The 9,857-nt window shown below is 32.7% G+C and overlaps 1 long non-coding RNA gene across 1 annotated transcript; it reads right to left on the bottom strand.

The window, feature by feature from the left end:
- Positions 1-605: 605 nt before the first annotated feature.
- Positions 606-5,781, bottom strand: LOC118156383. Its single transcript, XR_004746241.1, has 2 exons — positions 5,681-5,781; positions 606-684 (listed from the first exon to the last, which is right to left on the bottom strand). It is a non-coding gene; the product is annotated as an uncharacterized LOC118156383 (long non-coding RNA).
- Positions 5,782-9,857: the final 4,076 nt, after the last annotated feature.

Raw genomic sequence — 9,857 nt, 5'->3', positions numbered from 1 at the left:
ACAAAAACAAACACAGATACAGAAGAAACCTTCTTCTAGTTTGCAAGTGCTAATTTTCAGAATACTAATTCTAATTTTTAAACAACTAATTTAATATTTTGCTAAAGATGTGACAGTAGTTCTAATTAAGTCATTTTCAAATGACAAGGCTTAATAATATTTCTTCTAGATCTGTTGAGAAAAGTTTAACTATAATGAATATCTTTGTGCATTGTTGACTGACCTGTGTTATATCAACATATGCTGTTTGTTCTTCATTTTCCTCTCTCAGATACAAGACTTATGATTAATATCTCTTGTTTCACCTCAGTTGTTAATGAAAAACATGAGGTGTTCCCTTCACTATACTGAGTGCAAACTCATATTAAGAAAAAATATCATAGGTGAACTCTTTATGAACAATTCCAGTTGCTTAGGAACAATGTTTGAAAATCTCAAGTAATTTGCCATTATTATTATGAATAGCAGAAACTCTAATTTTTCATAGTAATTAACTTGTGTCAGCACCATTATTTTTCATTAATTATAAATGAAAAAGAATGAAAGATTGCCCATAGGAACAGATGTGTGAAATTGTCTCTAAGGTTCTGTTCTAGCTTTTTTTCTTCTTTCCTCCAACAAATTATATTGAGAACAGGATCCAGCCATGCAAGAATGCAGATCGTCAAAACTGTCTAGGAGAGACTGGGAAAGAAAAAAAAAAAAAAGTAATAAAAAAATTACATTTAATAAGGTTGTTGTCTGTGAAGTCTAATATTTCAATGAAAAATGTAGTTACTGGCAAATGAGGCAAACAGCATAGTATTTGAAACCTTTTGTAGCTTACAGCTGTAAGAATTTAGGAAAACCAGTCCAACAGTAAAGTGTTTTATAATAAATGGAAAAGACCAATTGCATTGTTTGAAGCAATATGTCTCAGTTTAACATAATTAAAAACAAGTTCATAAAATATTTTGTGGCTTCTTAAACACTTTTTTGTTTTGTTTTGTTTTGTTTTTTTTAGTAAGCAGGTCGGTGGAGAAGATGAAGGAAAATAAAATTTGTTTTCTCTGTTTGCACATTTTCCACTTATGGAAGTGGAAATTATATTTTCCACTTTTTGCACATTTTCCTTATGTCCACAGAATATACAACAGAAAAAGTCAATTTTGATTCCTAATGAGTTCAGCTGAATTAACATGAAGTTTTACCAAATAATATACAAACTTCACTCTTGTATACTTTCACTTAAACTACCTTCCCTTCTATATTACTAAAAAACTATATGAATATGTAAACTATTATATTGATAACTTTTTTTTTTTTTTTTTTTCCTTTGTTCATTTGTTTTCTAATTTTAAAAGAATGCTGGAAAGATTAAGGAGATCATATCGATGTCATCTAGTCCATTTCCCTGCACAAAACAAAGTCAGAGAAAGTAGTAATTAAAATTATTGAGGACCTCATAAAATTGTGTTTTGAATATATTCAAGGATGGAAATTGAAAATCTCTGTGGAGCCTGTGCCAGTGTTTAACTTAATTTTTATAAATATCATACAAAATTTATCATTAAAAACAATACAAACAAAAAATAATTATAGACTATTGTAGAAAACACTGCTTAGAATATTTTTAGTAGTAATTAACTGGCTACATTATTAAAGTGTTTCTTAATCTCTTTCAAAGAAAACAATGAAGAAAATACAGTTATAAGAATAATGATAATATATTGCAGGTAGATATGTATTTTCTTATAATATTAAAACTTATACTAAAAATGAGATAATTTTAACAGCAATGCTTCAGACACTTACTGCATATGTTTACCTAGAATCTACAATATAAGGTTAAGTTTCCATATAGTCTATTTCAAAAATGCTGTAATTAGTAAGAAGAAGTGTTAAGGCTGATAAATTATTGCATATATCCCTATACATTAATGGATGTATATTTACATGTATAATGAATGTGTATATGTTTCTAAATATATATAGAAAACATCTTTGTATTGAATTTATTGTCATTCTTCTAAGGGTAGAAAAGTTACAGCAGAAGTTCTTTGCAGCTTGGTAAATTCGCTCTGAGAACATTCAGTACTGGACAACCTAAGTTAGGCCATGAAGGAAACAACTCTATGGAACTGGTTTTCTTTCACAAACCTTTTGACAATTTGGCACAAGGACTTACTGATACAGAAAAGCTTAAAACGCTTTAAAAAGATTTTCAGCCTTCTGGTCTAAAATTTTTGCTTGAAATAGATTAAAAGTAAACACTACAAAGTAAATATACATAGGTGACTAAATTTGCAATGTAGAGAACATTTGCTGTACAATATCCATTGTAATAAACTGTCAGTCACTGGCTGAGATATTTTTCTTAGTGAAACATTTTATAAAATTATTTCCAGTATTTACACAAATCTTTTACAAAACATTAGTGTTATATTTAGATTCTGTTCTTCTGTTGTTGTTGTTGCTTCAAGGGTTTTTGATAAAAAAAGCCAAAAATCTCATTAGTTGGAATATATGTTTGAAAAAGGAGGCAAGATATATCAGGGAACTTGCAATAAGTCTGTGCAATATTCAAGATAAATGATCAGATCTCACAATTTGAGCTTTTCAAGGTCACTGCCCTTTTTTGAAACATTGTGAATATTATGAAACTTTTCATGTAAATAAATAATCTGAAGTGGGAACTATTTCAAATATGTTTTTTTTTTTTTAATGTTTATTTCAAAACTGAATAATAATTATCTTAGAAATAATAGATTAACTGAGGTAAGAAAAAGTTTGTAAGGATTAAGAATGGCATTAACATGTCACAATCTGTCTTTTCTATGTGGTATAATAAGTGTTTTTACTTCAGTTTCCACCTGAATAACATTTCTTCCCCAAGATACATATTCACCTTAGGTTCAGAAATGTGCATCATTTACCTTGAATAACTCCAATTATCAGATATCTTTTGACATGAAATAAAAATTCTTTCACTCTCAGAACTCTATCAATGTAAAACCATATGGGGAAATCCAGGAAAATTATTGTAACTAAGAGCATGCTGTGAGGAATAAAACAGTGATGTGAAAGATCTGACTGGGTAGAAACTGGAGGGGATGGAGCTCTTGATTACTCTGCAACATTTTCTGCCATGATTATTTTCCATCCTCCTGAAAAGATAAGTAGTAACAATTGACTTCTGAGTGGCCATGGACTCCTTCCATACATATGGAAGTTTGTGAACTTTTGTATTAAGAAACGGTTGGAACAGCATAATGTGTCTTAGATCACAGTTTCTATTCACCGTGAAAACAAAAGCATTTTGTTCCTCCAAATCACTCATGTCAGTAAAAGGAGGATGGAGTTTTCCTTAACTTTTGGTGATAATCATTAGAATCGCATTCTAGGAGACAGTGAGTATACATTTTCATATGGCAAGACATGAAATACAGAGAAAAACAAACATTTTTTAATCAGAACTACATGTAAAGTACAATTTTATGATCAAAGTAAGGAAAATAAATTGTTGCATTCTAAAAATGAGCTGTCTTGCCTGCAACTAAATGACTATATTCTGAATTCTGGAAGGACTGGAAACAAATATATTTGTAAATGTAATTAACTTCAATGTTTTCTTTCAATGACAGATCAGTTGCAGAGAGGAATCAAAGCAAAATAGCTTGCTGGTGGTTTAATATAATACATGAGCTCTTAACTTGAGAATAAGAGTAAAAACACTAAGAAGAATGAATAGTTCTTGGTTGTTAGTATTTTGATCATGTAATGCTGTTCAGGTCAGTAAGAAGTCTGCAATCACATTGAGAATATTGAATCATGTTTTAATTTTTAATCTTTCATAAAGCAATAAAAAACTGAGAAAGTTTTCTATAATTTTCTTTACTACTCTTTATTCCGGTCAATCTCTTGTAAATAAACTACATATATAATAATATACATATAATAATATACATATAATAATAATATTTATATAAATATAATATTTACATATACATATTTATATAAATGCAATCTTTATATATTATATGTTAATTATATATATTAATATATATTAATATACATAAATACATTATATATATAATATGTATAATTAACATATTAACATTATACAATATATATTATATAATAAATTTGCTACAAAGAAATCAGTATAGTATAAGACATCTATTCCTGTTATTGCTTACGTCTCAATTGCATCTGAGAACATTATGTAAACAAAAATTCTTACATAAATAGTACTATGAGGCAATTAGACAAATAATCATTTAGATAATGAGAAAAACATTGCAGTTATGACATTATCATACACTAAATAAGAGTGTATCAAACAATTACAAAAATTAAAATATCTCTACAAATACTACAGCGAAGACATTTTTGAACATTGTATATCAACATTAAAATACTTAATTTGGCCTTATGGTTGTAGTTTTGTTAGTTTAAACCCAGATAATCATATATAACTATTGTGGCTTATACTTGCTGAGAATGTGGCTTCTCAATAAATACATTCCCTTATTCATTCAGGAATTTCTTGCAAAAATAAATTGATATTAATGATATTTGATTCATTGTCAAGTTTTAATTTTCCCAGCTGATGGGGGAAGGGTGGATATAGCATCATCTATGTAGTCCATGCATATAAGGTCCAAATTTCCAAGCAGCCTTAATCAAGGCATTTAAAGAAGCTTTATATTCCTCATAGTGATTATAAATAAATATTTCAGTTCTTTCATTAGCTTCATTTAATCAAAAGTTTATTTTAAGTACTTGCAATAAAAGAAACAGTGATATAGAAAAGAGACAAATTCAGTGAAGTTCTTGTGAGACATCCTCTATTTTGAAATATATGGTTAGTTATCTTTTTTTTTTTTTTTTTTTTTTTTTTTCCATTAAGAAGTATGCCAAAACCTTTCTAACATATTCAAAGTAGAACGATATTGTTTACTACCAATACAGAATCCTTCTGCTTCTAAAAAGAAATGTAAATTTTAACCACATGTATCAACTATGGTTGTTAGGTGCACAAACACTATATACTATATCTTGAGTACTGAAAATTATTGTTGCATAATATTACTCCTATTAACATAGTATTGTGGGCTAAATTTAATTCAGCATTTCACAGTTCTGTAGAACATTTGAAAGCAGACAAAAGGGTATCAACTGTTTATTTTTAACATAGTTTTTCTTTCTTTACTTGGGCAAATGACTCATTATTCTTAATTTATAAAGTTGTATTATCTGTTGCAGAAATAATAATATATAAATAATAGTCTATTTTTTATTATTTTTTGTTTGTTTGTTTGTTTTTGAGCTGCAGCATTCTAGTATCCTAGTTTTTAATAAAAGGTATCTATCAGGGGAGAACTACTGCTTACAATCTCTTTGACCCTATATGTTTTTGTGGTCTTGATAGACCCATCTACCAGTAGAATTAATGCAAAACTAAACAGGTGAAAACATATCCTAAACTTAAACACTTTTATTTTTTTTGGAGCTAAGAAATTAGTGTAGTGTCTCTACCTGTATAAACAAACTCGGCATAGAGAAAGAAATAGACAATGGAAAAATTCTCTTTGAAATTTTCAAAAATAAGAAGAAGAAAAAAAAGGCAGGAATAACTATGACAAATGAAATGGGACTAAGTTTATCCCAGCTATTTGTGTAAACAAAGACACCTTACCACCAAAATGTCGGTAAATTAATCTCCATATCCTCAGGTCACTGAATGATGGGCCACTGAAGGAGTTATAAAGAGGAAGCTCAGGCAAAGCTTCGTTCTTTTCTTCCTCTCCTCTTCTGAGAAGGGGGAGTGAGAGAGCAGTTGTGGTGGAGTTCAGCTGCTTAGCAAGGTAAAACCACCACACACACACCCTGCTGTAGGCAGGGATACCACCCACTAGATCAGGTCACACAAGGCCCCATCTAGCCTGGCATTGAATACTTCCAGGGATGGGGCATCCCCCAACTTCTCTTGGTAGCCTGTTCCTGTGCCTTCCTACCCTTTACAAAGAATAATTTCCTACTAATGTCTAATCTAAATCTATTCTCTTCTAGTTTAAAACCGATCTCCCTTGTCCTATCATTATCTACCTTAGTACAGAGTCCCTCTCTGTCCTTTTTATAAGACTCCTTTAGGTACTGGAGTGCTACAATGCAGTCTCCTTGGAACTTTCTCTTCTCCAGGTTGAACAACCCCAACTCCCTCAGCCTTTCTTCATAGGAGATGTGCTCCAGCCCTCTGATCATCTTTGCAGCCTGCCTTTGGACTTGCTCTAACAGGTCCACATCTTTCTTGTGATGGGGGCCACAAAGCTGAATGGTCCTGGAGCTGGAGCTCCTCTACATGTAGAGCCTCACAAGGACAAAGGGGAACAATCACCTCCCTTGACCTGCTGGTCACAACCCTTTTGATGCAGCCCAGGATGCAAGCATACACTGATGGTTCGCGACAAGCCTTTTGTTCACCAGAACCAACAAGACCCAGGACAGATCCCTGAGGGACACTGCTCATCACCAGCTTCCACCTGGACATAGAACCATTGACCACTACTCTTTAGGTGTGTCCATTGAGCCAATTCCTTATCCACCAGATGGTACACCCTTCAAATCCATCTCTCTCTAATTTGGAGACCAGGATGTCATGTGGAACTTTGTCAAAAGCCTTAGAGAAATCCAAGTAGATGACATTGGTCAGTCTTTCCTTTGTCAACTGGTGCAGTTTCTCCATCGTAGAAGGCCACCTGATTAGTTAGGCAATATTTGCCCTTGATGAAGCCGTGATGTCTCTCTCAGACCACCTTGACCTTCATGTGGCTTAACATTGTCCTTTTTATGATCTGGCCAGGAACAGACGTGAGGCTAACCAATGTGTAGTTCCCTGAGTCCTCCTTTCTACCCTTTTAAAATATGGGAGTGAAGTTTCCCTTCTTCCAGTCACTGGGGACTACACTTGACTGCAGGACTTTTCAAATATGATGGAGAGAGGCTTGGTAACTCCATCAGCCAGTTGCCTCAGGACCCTTGGACACATGTCATCAGGTCCCATAGACTTGTAGTTGTTAAATTACATCAGGAGATCCTGAACTTTCTCTTCGCTTACAGTGGAAGGGGCTCTGCTCCCCCAGACCCCACCTAGAAGTTCAGGGACTTGAGAGTAGTGGGAAGCAAAGTTAAGTATCTCTTCCTCCTCCACATCTGTTAGCAGTTCTCTGTCTTCATTTGTCAGAGGTGATATACTCTCCTCAGTCTTTCTTTTGTGGCCAATGTACCTGTAGAACCCCTTCTTAATCTTTGCATCCCTTAGTTTTGGCAGTGCCTTGACTTTTCTGATCCCATCCCTGTGCATCTGGACAGTGTTTCTGTACAAATATAACTGTGTACATTTGAAGGAGCTCATTCCACTATGTTTTGAGGGACAGTGGAAATATTTAAAACTTATTACAGTGTGTTTAAGGGAAGAGCCAAGTTGGGAATAAAAGTGGAATTGAAGTGGACTGGGGAGGAAAATGAGAAGGAAGGGGGTTAAAAAGGGCTAGCTGTGAGCAGACATCCTGCTGGTCAGTCTGCTTTCTGTGCAAGACATTTACTAGGTTACTGTAGTCTACTCTACCTTCTTATTAAACTCTCCTTGATGGTTTTGGAGTGAGCTTACAGTCTGTTCTGTATTTCTGTGGGTGTGACTGACTATTGAACTTCAATCTATATCAGCCAGCAAAAAGGAGGGATGCTGCACCTGGAAATAGCCAATGTCTGAACTGGTGACTGGGCAAGGGGTAACTCAGCACAGTAATCATAAAGACTTAAAGTTGTTATGGAGGGATCAGTGAATGTTTATGTGTGTGTGAATAAAGAGAAGGAAGGTATATGTGTTTCAGTAGGAAATACATTCCAGAAAGAAGAAGTAGGACTGGACCAAACTGTCTGAGGTTAGGTTTCCCTGAATACTGGTGAAACTCTTATCTCTCTTCTGGTCTGTGCATGGTCATGGATGAGGTTACAACTCTGGGACTACCTTGCACACCAGAATAGCAGGAAGTATGAAAGTACACTGGGAGGATAATTCCCCTCTAGTATCTGTCAGAATTGTCTGCTCCTAACCATTAATGTTTCTGATCTGTGGATGCCAACTTCTTCCCCCAAAGAAACTGATGTGTAAAGAGTTTTAGATTTAGTACAAAAGATCTTCTCTATCTTTACGTAGAAGTCTATCGTGGATATTTCTAAACAGAAGAAAAAGTAGTAAAAAAATGTAGAAGAGTATGGAAAGATTACTTCAAGATACCACAAGTAAAGTCACCATTAATTAAATTGCCATTAGCAATAGTTGTTTCTGAGATCAGTTAAACACATTTTAATTCCTTCTAACACTCCATCTTTTTAAACACTCTGGAAATTATTGAGTTCTGTTAACATTAAATTCTACTTTAATTGTTGCTGCTTGAGAATTGCTCCAAATTCTTATGTAGTAGCAAATATGGGGTTATCAAAGTTTCTGAATACCTAACCTTGTTTTTCCAAATGAAGAGCAAAACATTTTTTTTCTTTCTATTTTTCTTTTTTTTTTTTTTTTTTTTTTGATATCCCATCTTTCATTGCATGTTTGTAATGCATAAGTGTACTCTTATGTTGCAGTGATATGTACTTTTTGGCTTGAGAGTGATATAATTCCTTTTGTTTCTAATTGGTTGCGGTGTTGTCTTCAATAGTTCTATGTTTTCATTTTGCTTGCCTTGATTTCCAAATGAACTGTTTGTTTACTGCTGTCATACATACCTGTTTGTTTTTGCTAATGTCATTTGCTCTTGTTAATTGAATGTTCACAAGTAGCTGTAAACCCAGATTATTATTATTATTATTTTCACATCATTGTTTAATTACATTTTAGAACAGATCTCATACTTTGTTGCTAAAATGAAGACATGAATCATAGTCATTAATTGATTTCCATTATGTTTCTCCAAACTTATCATGTTGGACTACATCAATTTTGTCTGTACAAATAATATAATAACCTGCCATCTTTAAAAATGAGTAAGCAATTTAAAATGTGGTAGAATCAAAACTGGTAATAAAGACCTTCTTCAAATTATTTTAATGACAGTTAGTATAATAAAAATCAGTTAGAAAAATAGTATAAAAGAAATCATTATATTACATGGATTCAATACTTATATGACTGTTCTAATAATTTTCTTAGCTAGTTGTCAGTTTTACCATCAAAGTTGTCATTCTACTCTCTGTCGAACTGTTCTTTTCATGAATAGAGACATCAAAATCTGGGTTCAGCTCTTTACCACATTGCTAAATTACATGGAATTTATTTAGCAGTCACTGTGTAATTAGTGTATCTTAATTTGAACTATTCAGTTTCACATGTAAGATTTATAATTGCAAGATCAATTTGCTAGCTGATTTCACCAGTAGGAATTTTGATTGTGGAAGATTAAAATAGTATTTTTAAATGACCATGATAAAGATGAGTTTAAAGCATACCTCTTTACGTCTTACATTACACTATTTACATTTACACAGAAATATTTATAAGGCACTAGGGACAGAAGAAACCCACTGGTCAAAACCAGGAAAACTGATTCAGAGGATGTATTTCATTATGAGCGCACACATTTATATCAGCATCTGTATGCAACTTTCATGAAATGAGTTTCTTACTTCCTAAGACTTGTTTATTTATTTATTTATTTATTTTCCAGAAGAATAGATCTCCATGTCAGCAACATATGGAAATGACAATGAAAAAAAAATCACATTTAACAAAATATCTCAAGAAGTTCAACTTTGTGTTGAGAAGTTTTCTGCTTTTACAGAGACCTATGAAATGTTTTTTTAAAAAAATGATT

Source organism: Oxyura jamaicensis, chromosome Z (genome assembly GCF_011077185.1).
Source record: "Oxyura jamaicensis isolate SHBP4307 breed ruddy duck chromosome Z, BPBGC_Ojam_1.0, whole genome shotgun sequence".
Lineage (NCBI taxonomy): Eukaryota > Metazoa > Chordata > Aves > Anseriformes > Anatidae > Oxyura > Oxyura jamaicensis.
The sequence above is the reverse complement of the archived record's forward strand: the minus strand, read 5'-3'. Positions and strand labels throughout refer to the sequence as shown.